Source organism: Chlorocebus sabaeus, chromosome 21, assembly GCF_047675955.1.
Source record: "Chlorocebus sabaeus isolate Y175 chromosome 21, mChlSab1.0.hap1, whole genome shotgun sequence".
NCBI lineage: Eukaryota > Metazoa > Chordata > Mammalia > Primates > Cercopithecidae > Chlorocebus > Chlorocebus sabaeus.
Window position 1 is genome coordinate 67,727,016 of NC_132924.1, and position 19,341 is coordinate 67,746,356.

The 19,341-nt window shown below is 33.4% G+C and overlaps 1 pseudogene; it reads left to right on the forward strand.

Annotated features, from left to right (window-relative positions):
* The first annotated feature begins 13,459 nt into the window (after positions 1-13,459).
* LOC103226622 (L-lactate dehydrogenase B chain pseudogene) lies at positions 13,460-14,612 on the forward strand (annotated as a pseudogene).
* The last annotated feature ends 4,729 nt before the right edge of the window (positions 14,613-19,341 follow it).

Below are 19,341 nucleotides of genomic sequence, written 5' to 3' on the forward strand. Positions count from 1 at the left end.
ATTTATCTGGAAGTAGTAAGGGATTGACAAGGCACAAAATATTCATTCTAATTGGATGTCATTAAATACACGGCAGAAGAAAAAGGTGTGAGAGTTTCACCATTCCAGAAAACTGAGTTTTATTTAAAGCAGTTAAGAAGAGTTTTTCTCTTTTGTTTTGAAAAGTAGAAACACATTGGAGCTTACTTATTTAAAAATAGGTTCAAAAAGATGTAATGAAAAGTAAGTAGAAGGCTGGCAAAGTAGGTAGTTGAGACAGAATGAAAAACAAGAAAAAGAGAAGCAAGGGATTTGAAATAAATTGGATCAGACATGTTAGTAGAGTAGAGGGGAAAATACAAAATACGCAAAATATTCAAATTTCTATTATTAGAAGGGAATTTATATCTAATCATTTCCAGTGTTTCGTTTTCAATGTTGCTAAGATAAAATAAGACTATGAAATTTTATTCATTGCCTTTGGTTTTACATCAAGAGCACTTAATGATACACTCATATTAAAGTTCAACACTTGTTAACAAACAGTACATGTAATTTTTGGAGTTTAGCAATAATGTTTTTATAAAAAATAGTTATTAGAGCCATGACCATTTTTGTAGGTAAGATCCAATGGTGTAGAAGCCCTAATTCCATGAAATGCTCTTATTGAATATGGAGAATTTTAAAAATAATTTTATTGAACAAAAATATTCAGTTATTGGAGGGTATTTTAAAAAATAGCAATGGATCAAGACAGTGTTTTTTATTGATATAGCCTTTCAATTATATTTTAAAAGCATTTGGAGTATTCTGAGTGAGATATCAAAATCTAAGACAAAGATTTTGTCTCATAATTTTTTTTAAGTTGTTTATCTTCTGAAGGCTTACAATTATATGTAGTTTCAAGATTTCTAAAATATGGTGTCATATATTTTCTTTTTATTAAATATGCAAAGGCTCTATTTTACAACTTAGTATATCTTCTTGTGGTAAATAAATACAATGAAAATAAGAAATGCAGTTTTCAGAGACAAGGTGATTAACTGAGGTTTTGTTTTACTTAGGACTGAAAGAAAAAAAAGCAGTGAAACAATGTCTAGAAGTTCTTTCACTTTATGGAACCTTCTAGAGTATGCTGTGCTAGGTAAGGCATTTTATAAACTGGGTTACTTAATTGTCCTTTAGGATTACCAATGTTGTAAAAAAACAGGCCACAAGACAGAGACGTTAAACAGGTTTTATTTGTTGTTGTTTCTTTCTTACCCCAGACCAATGAATTACAAAATGTGTACATGACTTCCTCTCTCTGTGTCTTTTTCATAATTCTCTTATGACTTTCATGAACAATGAAATCACAAAATAGCAGTTTTAAGATGGCATAAAACAATAAGATAAACAGAGGAGATAAGATAAAGGGTGAGAAAATTTATGGATTACCAGCTGTTTTGGGGAAAAACAGATGCAGAAAATATATGTGATCAAGGAAGGAATACAATTAAGAGATTACACAAAGAAAGACCAGAATTTTGACTCGATGGCCTGGAGGGCATCAACATAGGTTATCTGATGAGATTTCCAGATCTTACATTGGAAGTAAATATTAGACCACTGTATACCAGTAGGTATTTGTGAAGTCTTACATATCTCTCTTCCTATCTCTGGTTTGTTCTATTTTTTAATAAACATACCACTTAGTGAATGATAAACTCTTTTTTAAAAAATGAAAATGAAATTACCATTCAGAAAATTGGTATAGTGTAGGAAACATCTGAATGATTGTGTTTCTTTCCCAATTTTTATCTGCACAGTTTGAAATTATTTAACCATGACTCTGTAGCGTGCAGAATACTTACTTGCTTTTCATGCAAATGTTTGACAAGGAAAACAAGAATAGAAAACCGCAAAGTATTTGTCAGTATGACAAACACATAAAAAGTAAAAGATACACACGTCACAGTTTGAAGGGAGATACGTGTCATTTTTCTTCATAAAATTTATAAAAAGTACAGCCTAACATTGTGCTTTTGGTCACTGTCATATACTTTGATAACAAATATTAGAAACAAAGATTTTCTTAGTCGCAATACCAAGTTGATCAATATAAAAACTAACAGAGGAAGAACAACTTATTTTTTTCTAAATTACTTGAATCATATAATTATTGCCAATGTTAATCTTTGTTCCAATGTGATTTGCTGTGGAAAAATATGATTGACCACAAGGCGTGAGACATTTTTATAATATTGTACAAACAATCTGGAAGAAATTACACTATGATTAATAAGGTCCAATTTAGAAATTTTCTTCAAAATGAAATAGTACACAGAATTCTAATTTATGAAATTCATCATACATTTGTTTTCTACTAAAAGAATGTAATTTTTTCTGCAGACCTGACATCAAATATATTTATGCATATATTACATATATTTTATATATTTGTCATGTATGTTTTCCAATTAAATACCACGTATTTCAGTCTGTTTGTGCTGCTATAACAAAATGCTATTAACTGGGTAGCTTATAAACAACTGAAATTTATTTTTTATAGTTCTGGATGCTGAGATATTCAAGATTAAGGTACTGGAATATTCAACATCTGGTGAGGGCCTGTTTCCTGGTTCATAGATGGTGCCTTCTTTCTGTGCCCTCACATGTTAGAAAAAGCAAAGCAGCTCTTTGGGGTGTCTTTTATACTGGCACTAATCCCAGTCATGAGGGATCTGCCCTCACGATCCAATCACCTCCCAATGTTCCCATCTCCTAACACGACATTGGTGGTTACCTTTCCACATATAAATTTTGGTAGACCCAAACATTGAGACCATGGCATCATGTAGGTTTACAATGTTTCAAAGAATAGTGACGTGAATATTTTTATTATGTTCATACAGTTTAGCCCTAATCCTTATATTTCATAGAGAGTACATTTGTAATATTTACAGAAATACTTTCCAGCAGAATAAATGCTATTCAGCAAAAAATATAAATACGAAGGATAAAAAGAGTCAATTAACTCAATATCATTTTTCAAGAAAACAAACCATGGAAAGGGATCTCAATTACTGCTTTTACAATTCAATCTTATTTTTATTTGAAAGCTCATAAAGGTCACTGTGCTTAATGCACATGCTTTAAAAGAAACCACAAAGCTTTTCATTTACCATCAGTTATCCACTGATATATAGATAAATCTTTGCAGTACCATAAATTTCCACAATATAAACTCAGTAAAGAAGTATGTGGCATGCACTTTGAAAATATCCGCCTTGTAGTCAGTAAAGTTTCTATTCCATAAAGGAGGCTGTGTTTAACCCTCACTTTAAACAATGCTAATTATTTTTATGCAACTTTGACTTGTTGCAACAAAGACATTTCTTATATATGAAGACTAACAAAAAAAAAATCCTCATCTTACTTTTCAATGTTGAAACTGGAAAACTGCCTTTCTCTTGAATGTGACTATCCACCAAAGCAAACTATGAGTTCACAATCCTGTTGTTACCACAAGTACCACAAAACCTGCAAATATGTTATCTAATGTGTTTCCACAACCACAAAAATCAAAGTAAAATTTGCTATCTTTCGTAGTTTAATTCCATATTTAAGTAAAAAAAGGAGCTTACCAAGCATAGAATGAATATGTCATTTAATAAGCATGCATATATGCTAGTTTTATAAAAAAATATGGATACTGCATTATCTCTGGATTGAAGTTGAAAAAAACGTTCAAGTTATTAGTATTTTTACCTGCAACATGAAGTTGCAGTTTCATTTTGTCAAACCTCAAAAACAAGGATGAAAGGAGTATGTGTTAGGTTCATTTGAAACTAAATTCATGAGCACACGAGGAAAAGAAAAAAAGAGGTTTTGTTGAACGAAGTGTCATATAAATTCAAGCTGGTAAAGACTATTTACAGTGGAGAAAGTGAATAAAACAAATGAAAGCTCTGGAATGTTAAACAGACTTAATACTATAAGAAAATGTGCTAATAATGCGTTTGTTTAAAAAAAAATACGGGAATTTGATGGGGAGGAGCTAAACAAGGATTTTGATAGCTTAATGATGGATTAGTGAAAGAGAAGCCACTAAGTGTAATTTAGAAAATTAGTACAGTGTGGAGGCTTTATAGTCCTATATACTATATTTGTATATTATTGTATTTGTAAAGGATAGTATGTACAACTTTCAAGGTAATGTAATCTTTCTTAAGAAATGATGTTTGTAACATGAAACTGAAATGAGAAAGGTCCGCTTGTCGCCCTGGCCGGGTGTGATGGGGGTGTGGCTTGCCTCCTCAACACCCAGCTGTAGGGAGCATACAGGCGGGGACCTGTGGGGCTCTGACCCCGCGGCAGTGTCCAGGGGTGAATGTTTACAGTTGAAGCCGCAGCGGGCGTGTGTTATAGGGTGCTCTTTTAATTTAGCCGTCTGTAGGCGGCTCATCACAATTTTTCTGGCAATTAAGATAGAATATGTACCTAAACCAAAATTGCGATAGTTATCTAGAAAATCTTTTAACTTTTCAATCTGGATAAGTATGACTTCTTAATTGCCAACTCAGCAAACTTTATACGGATGCCCTACTCACCAGGCCACTCTAGCCACTCCACCTGGAAGACCTCCTGATTAAACAAAGGATTCTAACATCCCTCACCAGGCTGCATCTCCAAGTGAGCGTGTACCTTTCTTACTGTGCCCCGTATCACCTAAAGTCTGGAGGGCTGAATTGTTCAGGAAGAGAGAGAGAGGAAGGAGAAGGGGTAAAGAAAACAGGAAAAGAGGAAAGGGAAGAGGAAGGATCAGAGATCAGAAGAACACAGCTTGTTCTGATTTCCACTAGATTCTCAAAAAGGAAACTCTACAGATTGTATGGTTTGAAAAGCATAGCCAACATAATAATTTTGTATTTCGAAAATGAAACAAATGTATTGTTTTCATGAGGCAAACTATTCAAAATGGAACTGGACAAAATCTTCTTGGATAAATATACGCATCTTGTGGTAAGGAAGAAAGAAAATGAGATTTTTATATTTATTAATATAAAACAAGGCATTAAAAATATTGCCATGGAGGATAGCAAGGCATCTCTGCTTTTAAACGCTGTTTTGCCATCTTTATTTGACTATATGTTTATTAGTATTGTAGGGTGAAAGATAATTAGATGACCATTTCTAGTGAAAGATAGGAAGATGACACTTAAATAATTCAAAACAAAAAGATGAGCCTAGATACGACTAGGTTGTTACATAATCTAGCTAATGCTGAACTAGTATATAAAATATGCACATTCGTCTAACACTGTTACTTTAGGCAGTTTCCTTTCTATTTTACATAACTTTGACCTCACTTTTTTTACCTACAAGGTAATAAATTCCATTGGGTGAATTAATAATTTCAGCCATAACTTTCCTATTACATAGTTCCATTAACAAATGATGTGATGTGGTCTAAGTTGCAAGGTGGACTACCATTTATCCAAGAAGATGAATTGTGCTCTAGAATGCGGAATACAGCACTAGGAGTTGGCCTCAGGACTTCAATATTTGCTGCAGGTGTTCAGAAGAGTTATTTAAATGCTTTGGACTTCAGTTCCCTCACCTACAAATACAAACTAAGGTAAAAATCATCTCTAAGTTTCCTTCAAGCTCTAATATTCAGCAATTTTGTAAACAGACCTGTGTGTGTGTTACAGGAATTACAAAAATAATTCCAGTGCTCTTCTAAGTAAATAATGTAGCTTTCTTTATAAAGTGTTATCAAGAAGTTACACAAATAAACTGTTGACCCTTAAATAATTGTTTTCATTTGAAAATTGATATATTTGTTTTATAACAAGGTAGCATTGCCATGTGACAACAACATATAATACAAATTGTTTCCAGTTTGTTTTTCCTGTGTCTGTCTGCCTTTGTCTGCCAGCTTTGGAATTGTAGTGTGTGGTTTCTTTTCTTTGCATTATTTCTTAGAGACTTTTTCAACAGCTTTTTTGGAATGGCTGGTTACACAGATAAGTTCATTAGTGGTGATTTTTGAGATTTTGATGCACCCATCACCTGAGCAGTGTACACCTTACCCAGTGTGTAGTCTTTTATCCCACACCCCCTCCAACCCTTCCCTGAGTCCCCAAAGTTCATTGGATTATTCTTATGCCTTAGGATCCTCATAGTATAGATCCCACTGATAAGGGAGGACATGCAATGTTTGGTTTTCCATTTTTGAGTTATTGCACTTAGAGTAACAGTCTCCAACTCTATCCAACTTGCTGTGAAGGCCATCATTTTGTTCCTTTTTATGGCTGAGTGGTATTCCATGGTATAGACACACACACACACACACACATACACACATTAAATATACATACAATATTTTATTTGTCCTCTCATTGACTGATGGGCATTTGAGCTGGTTCCACATTTTTGCAATAGCAAATTGTCCTAGTATAAACATGCCTGTACAAGTCTGTTTTTCATATAATGACTTATATTCCTCTGGGTAAATACCCAGTAGTGGGAGTGCTGGATTGAATGGTAGCTCTACTTTTATTAGGTTGGTGCAAAAGTAATTGTGGTTTTATCTTTAAAATGGCCAAGACCACAATTACATTCGCACTAACCTAATAGTTATTTAAGGAATCTCCATACTGCTTTCCATAGTGGTTGTACTAGCTTACATTCCCACTGGCAGTGTAAAAGGGTTCCTTTTTCACCACATTCATGCCAAGATCTGTTATTATTATGTTTTTATTGTGGCCATTCTTGCAGGAGTAAGATGGTATTGCCTTGTGGTTTTAATTTGCATTTCCCTGACAATTAGTGATGCTGGGCATTTGTTCTTTTTTGTTGGCCGTTTGTATATCTTCTTTGGGGAGTCATCTATTCATGTCCTTAGCCCACTTTTTGATGGGATTTTTTTTTCTTACCGATTTGTTAGTTTTCCTTGCAGATTCTGGATATTAGTCCTTTGTCTGATGCATAGTTTGTGAAAATTTTCTCCCACTCTGTGTGACCCTTAAATAATTTTTAAGAGACCTTGATATTTTCGTAAGTCCTTTCCTCATCTCCACTAAATAGTGTGATGGAGACCGCAGAAGTAGAAATTCATGGTTATCTCCTAGGTCCTGGCTGAGGGTCACATTCTTTGTTGATGATGCTAAAGACTGCTAAAAACTGAAATGCAGGGCAATGCCTTCCTTTCTGTGAAGCAGACATGGAGGGTTGCTTATGCCTTGACCAGTTGAGGTAGGGGAGATTAATATTTTCTCAAGTTAACTTTAAAGAAATCAATTAATTCTGTCCATACTTTTAAAATAGTGAATATACTCCACATACAGAAAAGTAAAGTACCTGAATCCATCTTTAAAACAAAAAAATAGTAGGAAACAAAAAAAACATGAAAAATAACAGACTATATACATATATTTATGTACATACACAAATACATGTAATATGTGTATAGTGTTTTATAGTCTTTCATGCATATATTGACTGGCATTGCACTGGAATGATTAGTTTTCTGCATATTACCAGACACCCAGCTTAGATGTTTTTTTCATGTTAAAGTAATTTGAAATTTAAATGCAAAATTCCAATTTTACCTTTAGTTACTTTGAAAATAGCTTTATTTAAATAAAATATCAAACCACCTTCAAAAGCATACATACAAAGAAATGTTTAACTTCTCAGGGTTAGTAAGTGGTAGCAAAATAAGGTTGCAAGAGATAAGGACTTTCAGATGTTTTGCTAATTTTAAGGGTGTATATTCTAGAAGTAAAAACATATATTAAGAAAATTGGTCTAGTAATGTACACATCTTGAGAACAGACAGCTAAATTTGATTGGGGATTTCTAAACCTCACTGCAGCCTTCAGCAATTTTATTATCTGCAATGATTATTATGTGTTTCTTGCCTTCCTAAAAGACTTGCTCAATAGCAAGTTAGGTTAATATACATATTAACCTATGTGTGATAAATTTGAGTATCATAAAACAATCTAGATTGAAATTCTATAATTAGACACTATGGTTTTTTATCAAAGGATAATTTGACATTTAAGTCAATGCTATTAATCCTTCACATTTTTGTGCTATTCATAGCACTGATTGTTAAGTTTAAGATAGATTTTTCCTTTTCTTTCTCCTAAAGATACCCATAACATTATTTGACATTTTGCATGAGACATCTTGTTTGTTTGTTAAGTGTCTGTGTGTATGATTCATGTGAGTGGCTATAATATAAGCTATTATATACTTAACTTTCTGTTTTATATTTACTTGTATTTTGAGAACACTAAACATAATAAACACTATCATTAGTGACCACCAAATGAGAACATCTTGATAATCATCTAAGATACTATAACACAGGTTTCAGGAACACAGTGTTCAATACCAGAAAAGAATATATGTATTTGAATACTGGTCAGTATGTGAACTTTAGCATCTGATCTATTATTTTAAAGTTTGGTTTTCTCAGTGGTAAAGTGAGGATATATTGAAGTCTGAACTTTTAAAAAGAGGCAATTTCTACTTCAAACAATAGAGTGTTACCTGAATCTCTATTTCCTCTACTTTTGCATCTTGGTATGCCTTTTAATCATATTCTTTACTGAGTGGCTTTTTACTTATATTTTCCTTATTCTCTCTCCCTTGTTTAGGCAAACACTGTCCAAAATAAAATTACCTAGTTGAACAATGGATAGTTTACACATTTACTCTTCATTCCTTTCCTAATGGTTCAGTGGGATCTATGCTAGTTTTGTCTGTTTCTGTTCTGGGGTCATGACATTGGAGCACATGTCTGCTTGAAAGGATCTGAGGCCAAGGTCCTGTGGACTCCCTCATCACTTTTATACCTGACCCCAACTCGATAAAAAAATAAAGTTCAGTACGCTACTCTGACTTATTCACTTCTCTGATCCACTTTTGTGTTGAACTCTTTGTCCTGCAGTTTGTGCAACATGATTCTATGTAGTTGGGCCCAGGTCAGGTCTCTCTGACCTGAACCAACTGATTGTACCATGGATTTAAGAGATAACTCTGTTTGGATCAAAGAAACAATGAGAACTCCTTGCCTTCTCTGCCGACACTGTCTTGATAGTTATCTTTCAAACAGCACTGTTTCTTGATCAGGCAAGAGCAATGTGTTATTTTTAAATTTGTAGTCTTTTTAGAGTTGATAAAGCCCATAATAAATATATTATCTTTTAAAGACTGGTGTTATTACTTTCCTAATTTTACATGCTAGAAAGCTAAATCCAGAGAAGTTTAATTAGTTGCGTAAAGTTACACAGTAAGCACGGTGCAGAACTGACATTATAAGCTCAGAATTTTTTAAATCAGAGACCACTATCAGTTTTCCCAATAATCATAGGACTGACCTATTCATAAACTGCGAATTGAAATGAGAGAAGACAGAGTGCCAATAAACATTTTTTTGTTTCCCCCTGGGGAAGAGAAGTGCCTAGAATTTTAACATAAATTGGTAAATGTAAATTTGTGTAGAGATTTAAAAAAAAAAAAAAAAAAAAAAGAACCTGAAACTCTGTCACCCATATGTATTTTTTATGGAAATTTTTCTAGGCTGACTTGTTGACATAGCCCAAGAAACCAAAGTGTCGGTAACAGAATGAATTGTTTAGATACACAGCCACAACACATGGTATCCAGATCTGACTCAGAACATCTAGGACAGAATACCAGTTGTATTTGAATATAACACCTTGAAGAAAAAAGAAAAATAAAGTAGAATATTTTAAAGTACTGATTTTTTTTATTAGTATTACAATTAGGAGCAAACAAACATTTGTGGAGGGAATTACTGACAATTTCCAAATTGACTGACAATTTGCTAATATCAGATAGCATATTTAAGCCTTGCTTATTTAACATATACTACCAACAAAATTGGAAAATTAATGAAAACATTCTATAAGCCTATTGTAGGTGGCTTAAATAGGTTCTATATTGCTGTGTGAATAATCTACAATTCAAAACACTTCACACAATTACTTTTTATTGATTTTTCTTTCACAAAGTTTGATATTGTTAAACCATATTGCTGGGAGTAAAATAACATAGTTTGCATGTATAATTTTAGAATTATGGAAAATCTTTCACCAGCATCACTATCTCTTCAATGGCAAGCATATATTTTGATCATAACCATATCCTTGAAAGACTCCTACATGACCTAGAATAGCTCTCCTGTGAGTGTGTGCCTGTATGTAGTTTCATCTCTTATGACTCTGTATACTACTATTAGAAATCTTATTTTAAAATAGATGTTACAATCTAATTAATTTTACTATATATATTCCCTCTATAAAGTAAGTTGAAATCACATACAGTTACCATATGATAAAGATTAACTATAGAATTGGTAATATATTGTATTGCTAAGCAAATAAAATGACTTTCATTTTGTATTAATGTACCAATAACATAAATCAGGTAAAAAATTGCGTCTGATATATAAACTTGAGTAAAATATAATTGATTCATGTGAGTGACTATAATATAAGCTATTACATACTTAGCTTTCTAAGTATGTTCATTTTTAGCTATAATACAACAAAGGCACTGTCAGTGAAGCCAACATAACCAATTCTGATATTTTAGTCATAGGTACCTCTTCTTTCCCCAAAGGACTCCTGACTTTATTTCTTTTTCTTTCCATTTTTAACTCTGTGGGCTCTGGAGAGCAATCTCCATTCTCTTCCTCTGGCAGATGTCACCACAAACTCTTTCCCCTAGGGTTCTTCACCACACAAGCCTGGGTGTACAGAGGATGTGGAAATCTAAGCTGTACACCCATTGTTTGCTGCCACCCAAGAGGAGAATATGGGCCATTTTTTATTTAAAAGTTCTACAACTAAACATAGTTAAGAAACAAAGGGAAAAGTTTTCAAAATAGGTGCATAGCCCATTTCTAGAAGCTTGATCTTCTACTTCTCAGTTTTAAGTGGGTATCAGAATAACTTGAGTAATACATTAAATATGCATATCCCTTAGCTCACTGGGGGCTTATTGAATCAGGATCTGTGATAGTTGAAACCTGGAAGTACCCATATTTTAAACAAGCCTGCAGAGTGTTAAAAGTTGCTTTGAAATCTCATAATATAGCTTCTAATTTTAGATGACAAATAAAATTCTAATATATTGGTCTCCAAAAAAGGTATGCATCACTGGCTTGCTTGTGATAGAAATACAACATTACAACTTGTATGTATTAATTTTTCTTTAAAATAAATGGCCAATTAAATAAATTATCTGTTAAAGCTCAGACTGATGCATATACTACCAATACAAACACAAATGAAACAGACAAAAAAGAGCTGATTTACCTTCTCTGCACATTGTGATGTAAAGTCAGGTATAATCTCATAAAATATAATGAGAAATTATATAAAAATATCCAAAATTTTCAAGACCATTTGAAATATAGAATCTTATCAAAGATAAGCAATGGTACACGTTTAATAGTAAAATTAAAAAGACAGGACATCAAAATATGGTTTATTTAGTAATTATTTTATATATATATTCCTATTGTATGAATGTTTTATAATGTGTACAATGTATTGGTACATGCCTATCACTTAAATAAATATACATATATTAAGAATACATTTTGATAGTTTTTATTCAAAGACGTACACAGTTAGAAAAGTCTGTGGACCATATATGTAACAGTTTCCTGCCTTTTTTATCCAATTAAAGGACATCTTTCTTCAGAAATGATACATTTCTTATCTTATCTCAGAAACCCAATCAATGCAAAATAATTGAATATCCTTTCATCTCAAAAGAACAATTTATGTTTATTTGAGACTCCTATCCTTGTGGCATTACTCAGGCACTCGGCCATGACCAGGAGTAACTTTCACTTTTGTTGACAAATCTGTAGCAAAATGATTATTTAACTAATAATAATTATTGAAGCATACAATGCTGTGAATGTTGCAATCGATCATTGAAAATGATGACACCAGAGAGTACTTGAGATTGTTAAACTATATTGATGTAAATGACAATGATATAAATGATGATAACAATAATTTAATGACAGCTTTGTGACAGGCATTGCACTAAACATTTGTCAAAGGCAATTATCTCCATGTATAAATGAGGAAAACACCTATATAAAAGAAACAAATTACTTGGTAGAGTTCTAATGGGCTTCATAAAACAGAACATTATTGTTGGCCTTTGATAAGCAATTGAGTGTTTGCTGGCACTTATTGGCAAAGGGCATTCTTGAGCAAAGAAACATCACAACAAAAGGACCCTTATCCACTGGTCCCTGGGAATTAGAACACTCTCCTATTCTCTAGTCCATTGGCTAAATCTTGCACTTTTTCATGATGCCAACTTTTCTTCACTTATCCATCATTGTCCCTTGAATTAAGTGTCCAGAATACATATCTTAGTTGCTTAATTATTTGTTTATACTCTCCCAACTCTGTTTTTGTTAAACTATAAAATCTGTTAGAACAAGGGTCATATTTCTATCACTCACCTTTATCTTTTTTGAGCCCAGGAGTATTACTGGAGCATGTAACCAGCGCCAAATAAATATTCGATGAATGTGTGACTGAATATATTAGTCTGGCTTGGAAACAGGCATATGAAACTATCACTGAGGGGGATGCTAAACAGAATACAAATAAGCACATGTTTGGCCTAAGGACTGAAGGCCTCTAAATAATAAGCAGTCACAGCATTATAGTTAGAGAAGTGCAGATAAGTAGAAAATAAAAAAGATGTTATGTATAGAACTATAATGCTTTGTATTACATCTTTATATATTATGTGCAATTATATGAAGCTATTAAACTTTCAATGTTAAATAATCATGTGGCTCTATTTTGCATTAGGAATAATAAAATAGTTAACATTTATATAAAATGCTTTGTATCAGACAACATACTAAAATCTTAAATAGGTTACTTAATTTAATGACCACAGAGACTCAAGGGCAAATCCAAGTTTTTTTGGAGCCTGAAGCTTATATAATTTGGGGGTGGGAGATCATCTTAAGAATTCAGTATTAAGAATATTAAATTAAGTACAAAACTAAATATTTATTTAGAATGAGAAAAAATTCAATAAATTACAATTACAGAAAACAACAAATTTCATAGCCATTGTAAAACCCACAAAAATAACATATTTTATTAATTAACACTACTCTATTGTTTTCTTGCATTTTTATCTGTCCCACTTAGTTGACATTATTAGCATTGATAACACAAAAGCAATGGTGGGTAAAACTACCAGCACATTAGCATAAATGAAAACAGTGGTGTCAAGTTCCAAGAGCAGTCATTGTGTTCTTTACCAGCTTGCACTTACAAAAAAAAAAAAAAAAAAAAAAAAAAAAAAAAGCCAGTTTAATTTCAGAATTTCCTCGGTGATACAGTAAAAAAATATTAATTTTACTAAATTTCAACTCTTGTATACATGCTTTTAAATATTGTGTGTGCACATTGTCTTCTCCGCACTGCTCTTACTGAGGTCTCCAGCGCCTTCTCCCTCCTGTGCAAAATGGCAACTCATAAGGAAAAACTCATTGCACCAGCTGCGGAAGAAGAGGCAACAGTCCCAAACAATAAGATCACTGTAGTGGGTGTTGGACAAGTTGGTATGGCGTGTGCTATCAGCATTCTGGGAAAGTCTCTGGCTGATGAACTTGCTCTTGTGGATGTTTTGGAAGATAAGCTTAAAGGAGAAATGATGGATCTGCAGCATGGGAGCTTATTTCTTCAGACGCCTAAAATTGTGGCAGATAAAGATTATTCTGTGACTGCCAATTCTAAGATTGTAGTGGTAACTGCAGGAGTCCGTCAGCAAGAAGGGGAGAGTCGGCTTAATCTGGTGCAGAGAAATGTTAATGTCTTCAAATTCATTATTCCTCAGATCGTCAAGTACAGTCCTGATTGCATCATAATTGTTGTTTCCAACCCAGTGGACATTCTTACATATGTTACCTGGAAACTAAGCAGATTACCCAAACACCGCGTGATTGGAAGTGGATGCAATCTGGATTCCGCTAGATTTCGCTACCTTATGGCTGAAAGACTTGGCATTCATCCCAGCAGCTGCCATGGATGGATTTTGGGGGAACATGGCGACTCAAGTATGGCTGTATGGAGTGGCGTGAATGTGGCAGGTGTTTCTCTCCAGGAATTGAATCCAGAAATGGGAACGGACAATGATAGTGAAAATTGGAAGGAAGTGCATAAGATGGTGGTTGAAAGTGCCTATGAAGTCATCAAGCTAAAAGGATATACCAACTGGGCTATTGGATTAAGTGTGGCTGATCTTACTGAATCCATGTTGAAAAATCTATCCAGGATTCATCCCGTGTCAACAATGGTAAAGGGGATGTATGGCATCGAGAATGAAGTCTTCCTGAGCCTTCCGTGTATCCTCAATGCCCAAGGATTAACCAGCGTTATCAACCAGAAGCTAAAGGATGATGAAGTTGCTCAGCTCAAGAAAAGTGCGGATACCCTGTGGGACATCCAGAAGGACCTAAAAGACCTGTGACTACTGGGCTCTAGGCTATAGAAATTTAAAAACTACAATGTTATTAACTCTGAGCCTTTAGTTTTCATCCGTATACATGGATCGCAGTTTGCTTTGATCTTCTTCAATATGTGAATTTGGGCTCATAGAATCAAAGCCCATGCTTGGTTTAATGCTTGCAATATGAGTTCTTGAACAAATAAAATTAACTATTGTAGTGTAATATATATATATATATACATATATATATATATATATATATATATATATATAGTGTGTGATAAAGTGGGAAGTTTGCACAAAACAATTTTTTTTTTTTTTTTTTTTTTTTTTTGAGACGGAGTCTGGCTCTGTCGCCCAGGCTGGAGTGCAGTGGCCGGATCTCAGCTCACTGCAAGCTCCGCCTCCCGGGTTTACGCCATTCTCCTGCCTCAGCCTCCCGAGTAGCTGGGACTACAGGCGCCCGCCACCTCGCCCGGCTAGTTTTTTGTATTTTTTAGTAGAGACGGGGTTTCACCGTGTTAGCCAGGATGGTTTCGATCTCCTGACCTCGTGATCCGCCCGTCTCGGCCTCCCAAAGTGCTGGGATTACAGGCTTGAGCCACCGCGCCCGGCCTGCACAAAACAATTTTGCTGCACAACAAACTACAATGATTTTCACACACATACACACACACACACACACACACACACACACACCAAAAAACTCATTTGTTTTACAAGTTGAACTGGTCACTCTTTTTCTTATGTAAAATTATCTTTACTTGAAAGAACAACCGACAAAAACAACCAAAAAACAAAAAAAAAGTATGATTTAGAGTTAAACGTTTGGCTTATACTTTCTCAAAAATGAATGAAGTAAACTTGTAACCTCAATAAAAATAACGTGTTGTCTTTGATAAATGAGCTTTCAGGCAAAAATTAGGACTTTGGAAAAATTATATTCACACTGTGAGCTTGACAGCTTCTCAATAATTTTAAGACATCTCTGATGAGATCAATGAAAATATTAATGAATGTGATAGTTTGCTATTATATAAAAAAATATGTTAACATTTGGAAGGTCTGCATAACTCAAAGAATCAATATTTTCCAAAGGAAAAGTTATGTATTATGAAAAAGAATCTTAAAAGTGCAAAATAAACTAATAGTTTTAAATTTCTCATTGCAACTAGCTTATATGAAATTATTATTTTTCAGGTTTGAGTGTAGTCTTAAAGAAAATTATCTATAATTATCTGAAAAGGCTACTAATTTGCAAAAATGTAAAATGGTTCTACTCTTCTCCCTAAATGTCTGGTTTGTTTGGAAAATTTTTTTTTCATAAAAAGTGTAATATACATTAACATGTTGTGAATTTACTGTTGTTATTTTTAAATGAATTAATAAATGTATATTTAATTTTTTTCCATTTTAATTTCTGTAATGGTAGTTATAATCCACATAAACAAAAGCTTAGGACCTTTGGTGAATTTTTTGAGTGAAAAGTATCCTGAGATTAACAGTTTGAGGACTATTACTCAAAGAAGAAGGTGAGGGAGAAAAATATTGCAGTTCTCCGTCTCTTGCTCTGATCCCTGGTCTTGTTTTGGTGAGGGCATAGAACAAAGTAGTTTAGTACAAATGACTTGAAATTAGATTACATATATTGGCCCAGAATTCAAGCTGCTCCTGATAACTAACTCTGTGATACTAAGAGACAATCTCTTGATGCTTTCAAGTCTCAGTTTCATTATTTCTAATATAACAACAATAACACCTATTTCATAGGGTCTTTCCAGAGGGGAATGCAACATGAAACTAATGAAATTTACTTTTCAAGCCCTGTGATTTTCACAGGCAACTTCTAAAGCCCTAGTTAATGAGTGTAGGGCAATTGAGATTAGTTACTCTTCACAGTCCAAGAAAATCTGAAATGCCCAGAAACCTGAAAGCTTTTATTTAAAAAAAAAAAAAAAAAAAAAAAAAAAAAAAAAAAGACTAGGTAGAATGTACTGCAAATTTGACAACAATCCTAAATTTTATATTACAGCTAAAGGGACCTCTCCTAAGCAATCAATGATAAAATATAAACATTAAATAACCTTGATAAGGAGCTTGATAGGGAAACAATATTTTTCCTACTCTTTCTATAGGAAAAATACTGCAAAATCATTGCCATATGAAGAGGCCAAAAAGAACCCAAGTAAAATGTACATATGTACATCATTTGACCAGTCCTTAGAATGCTTGATATTGGGTTTGTATGTAGAAATAACCATTGAAATCATCATTATAAGAGCCAAAAACAGGCCGAGAGTGGTGACTCATGCCTGTAATCCCAGAACTTTGGGAGGTCGAGGCAGGTGGATCACGTGAGGTTGGGAATTCGAGACCAGCCTGACCAACATGGTGAAACCCCAACTCTGCTAAAAATACAAAATTAGTCTGGTGTGGTGGCACATTCCTATAATCCCAGCTACTCGGGAGGCTGAGGCAGGAGAATTGCTTGAACCCTGGAGTGGGAGGTTTCGGGGAGCCGGGTTGCAGGGAACCGTGATCACACCTTTGCACTCCAGCCTGGGCAACAAGAGGGAAACTCCATTTCAATAAATAAATAAATAAATAAATTAAAATAGTTTAATAAAGAAATACACATCTCACTCCCTCCAGCTAAAATTAAATATTTTTCTCTCTATGTGTCATATATTTCTTCTCTACCTTCTACCCTAATGTAAATGGTATAGAGATGTCACTGTAGGTACAATTAGTAATATAGTGGGAACATTTTATTACAATATGTGTACAACTAAAGCATATTTTCCAATGACGACCAGTGTTAGCACCAAGGAAAAGTCCTTGGTGCTATTGATCCACAATGCGGAATTAGTTATTTCACTCTAAAGAGTGGATCCCATTTGTTAGAGAAGGGAAGTGTCAACTAACCAGAACAATATGTGTATTTCATTACTCTTCCCATTTGATGTTTGACAAAATAAAATGGTACCTACCCAAACCACAATATCAGGTTATGGATCCAAGTACACATTGTTTATTTGAATCAATATACAGGATTGTGCACGTTTATGGGTTTATATTACCATAACCACAGATGGTAGCCACACTGAATGTATGACATTTTTACATAGATGCACATGTTTTCAATGATGCTAAACTTAATAATTTATGTACTTTTTTATATAGCCCATGAGACTGAAAGGCAGCCAAAGACAGCCACATCTAGAAATGTTGCTGATGTAAACGAAATTAAATTTAGCATAATAATGCACAAACAAAATGAAAATTAAAAATAAAGCACACTTATCAAATGCAGTTTTAGTACTAATCAAATACTGTGGGTCACAGAGGTGAAAGACCTCATGCACTTACACTAAGTGATTAAAGAGACAGCAGCTTCTGTTTAATGCCCTAGGAAACTGTCCCCTCTTGTCGTCTTAAAGGATCACACAAAACCGAAGGGAATTCCCTTTGTCCATCTCTGAAGAAATACAGACTCTGGCAGATGCATGACAGCCATCAACACACTGAATAATTAGAAAATCATTCCCTGGAGACACAGAAATTAAGAGATAATTGTATAAAAACAAGTAAGTGATCAATCAATAACAATAACAACAAAGGCCTTACCTAAAACTTATTGTAAAGTAGTTTTTTTCTTGCAATTAATATTTAGTCCATCTGATAACATTTAAATGAAGTGAATAATACCATTTTGGATTCTAAAAGACTATACTTTTTAATAAATTTCAACTATTAAAGCTTAACATCCCTTTAGATGCTTTTAGCATTTGTAGAAACTATTCAAAAATCTAGTAAAGTCTTTTAAATTATACTACTGCAAATAGAGACAATTTTTAATTCTGTGTGTGTGCTTATCAATTAAGCACACTATCTCTATTTGTTAGCTACTGATAAAATAGGTTGTGAGAAAGGCAATGACCATAAGTAGTGTGTTCAACATATAATGATTGTGATTGTTGTGATTGATGAAAATCAGCACTATGCATTGCTTAACACTTGGGAAAACTAATCATCCAATAGTGCTAGCAGTAACAATTCCTAAATTTATTCTAATATACTTTTATAAACTGATAATTTATAAATTCTAGAATAAACCTGAATGAATTCTTTTAATATTTGACAAAATAAGTTTTCTTCTGGGCAATATTTTAGCTAAGAGTATCATTTAATCTAATTCACTGTACGAGTCATGATTGCATGAAGTTTCATTTAGCAGATATTTTGCCTGAAATGTAATCATTTGGCATAAAACTGCTATATATTGAGTGGAAATAAAATACCTGAAATAAAGAGTAAATACTTCATTATTTGAGGATACTAATATAAATGTGTAAATTAGATTTTAAAAGAAAACATTGCTACCAGAGTTGAAGTTTTAATATAAAAAATTTATCCATAGTAAATCATTAAACAAAGCTTAATTTATTTCAACGTTATAAAATTTTAATATTGAAAAGAAATATTTTTTCTCACATCTAATACAAACACACAACACACACACAGGTGCATGCCCATGCATTTAGACTTTTATTTTTATTTTTTTTAACCTAAGTGGATATCAAAGTTGATAAGTGGAAGAAACTACATAGGTACCATGTTTCTCTGAAGAATAACTGATCAGCTCTGTAATTTGTTTCAGGAAAAATACAAGTTTAACAGGTACACATTACTATTCTGAGGCTGAAGGGTTTTCCAGTGATGGGGTTCAAGACAAGTTACTCTAAAATATGGCATGTTGGCATTTGAGAAAGAATCAGAAGGAGGTAACAAAATCTAGGAAAGTCACTTTGAATTTTTCCTGCCCTTCTC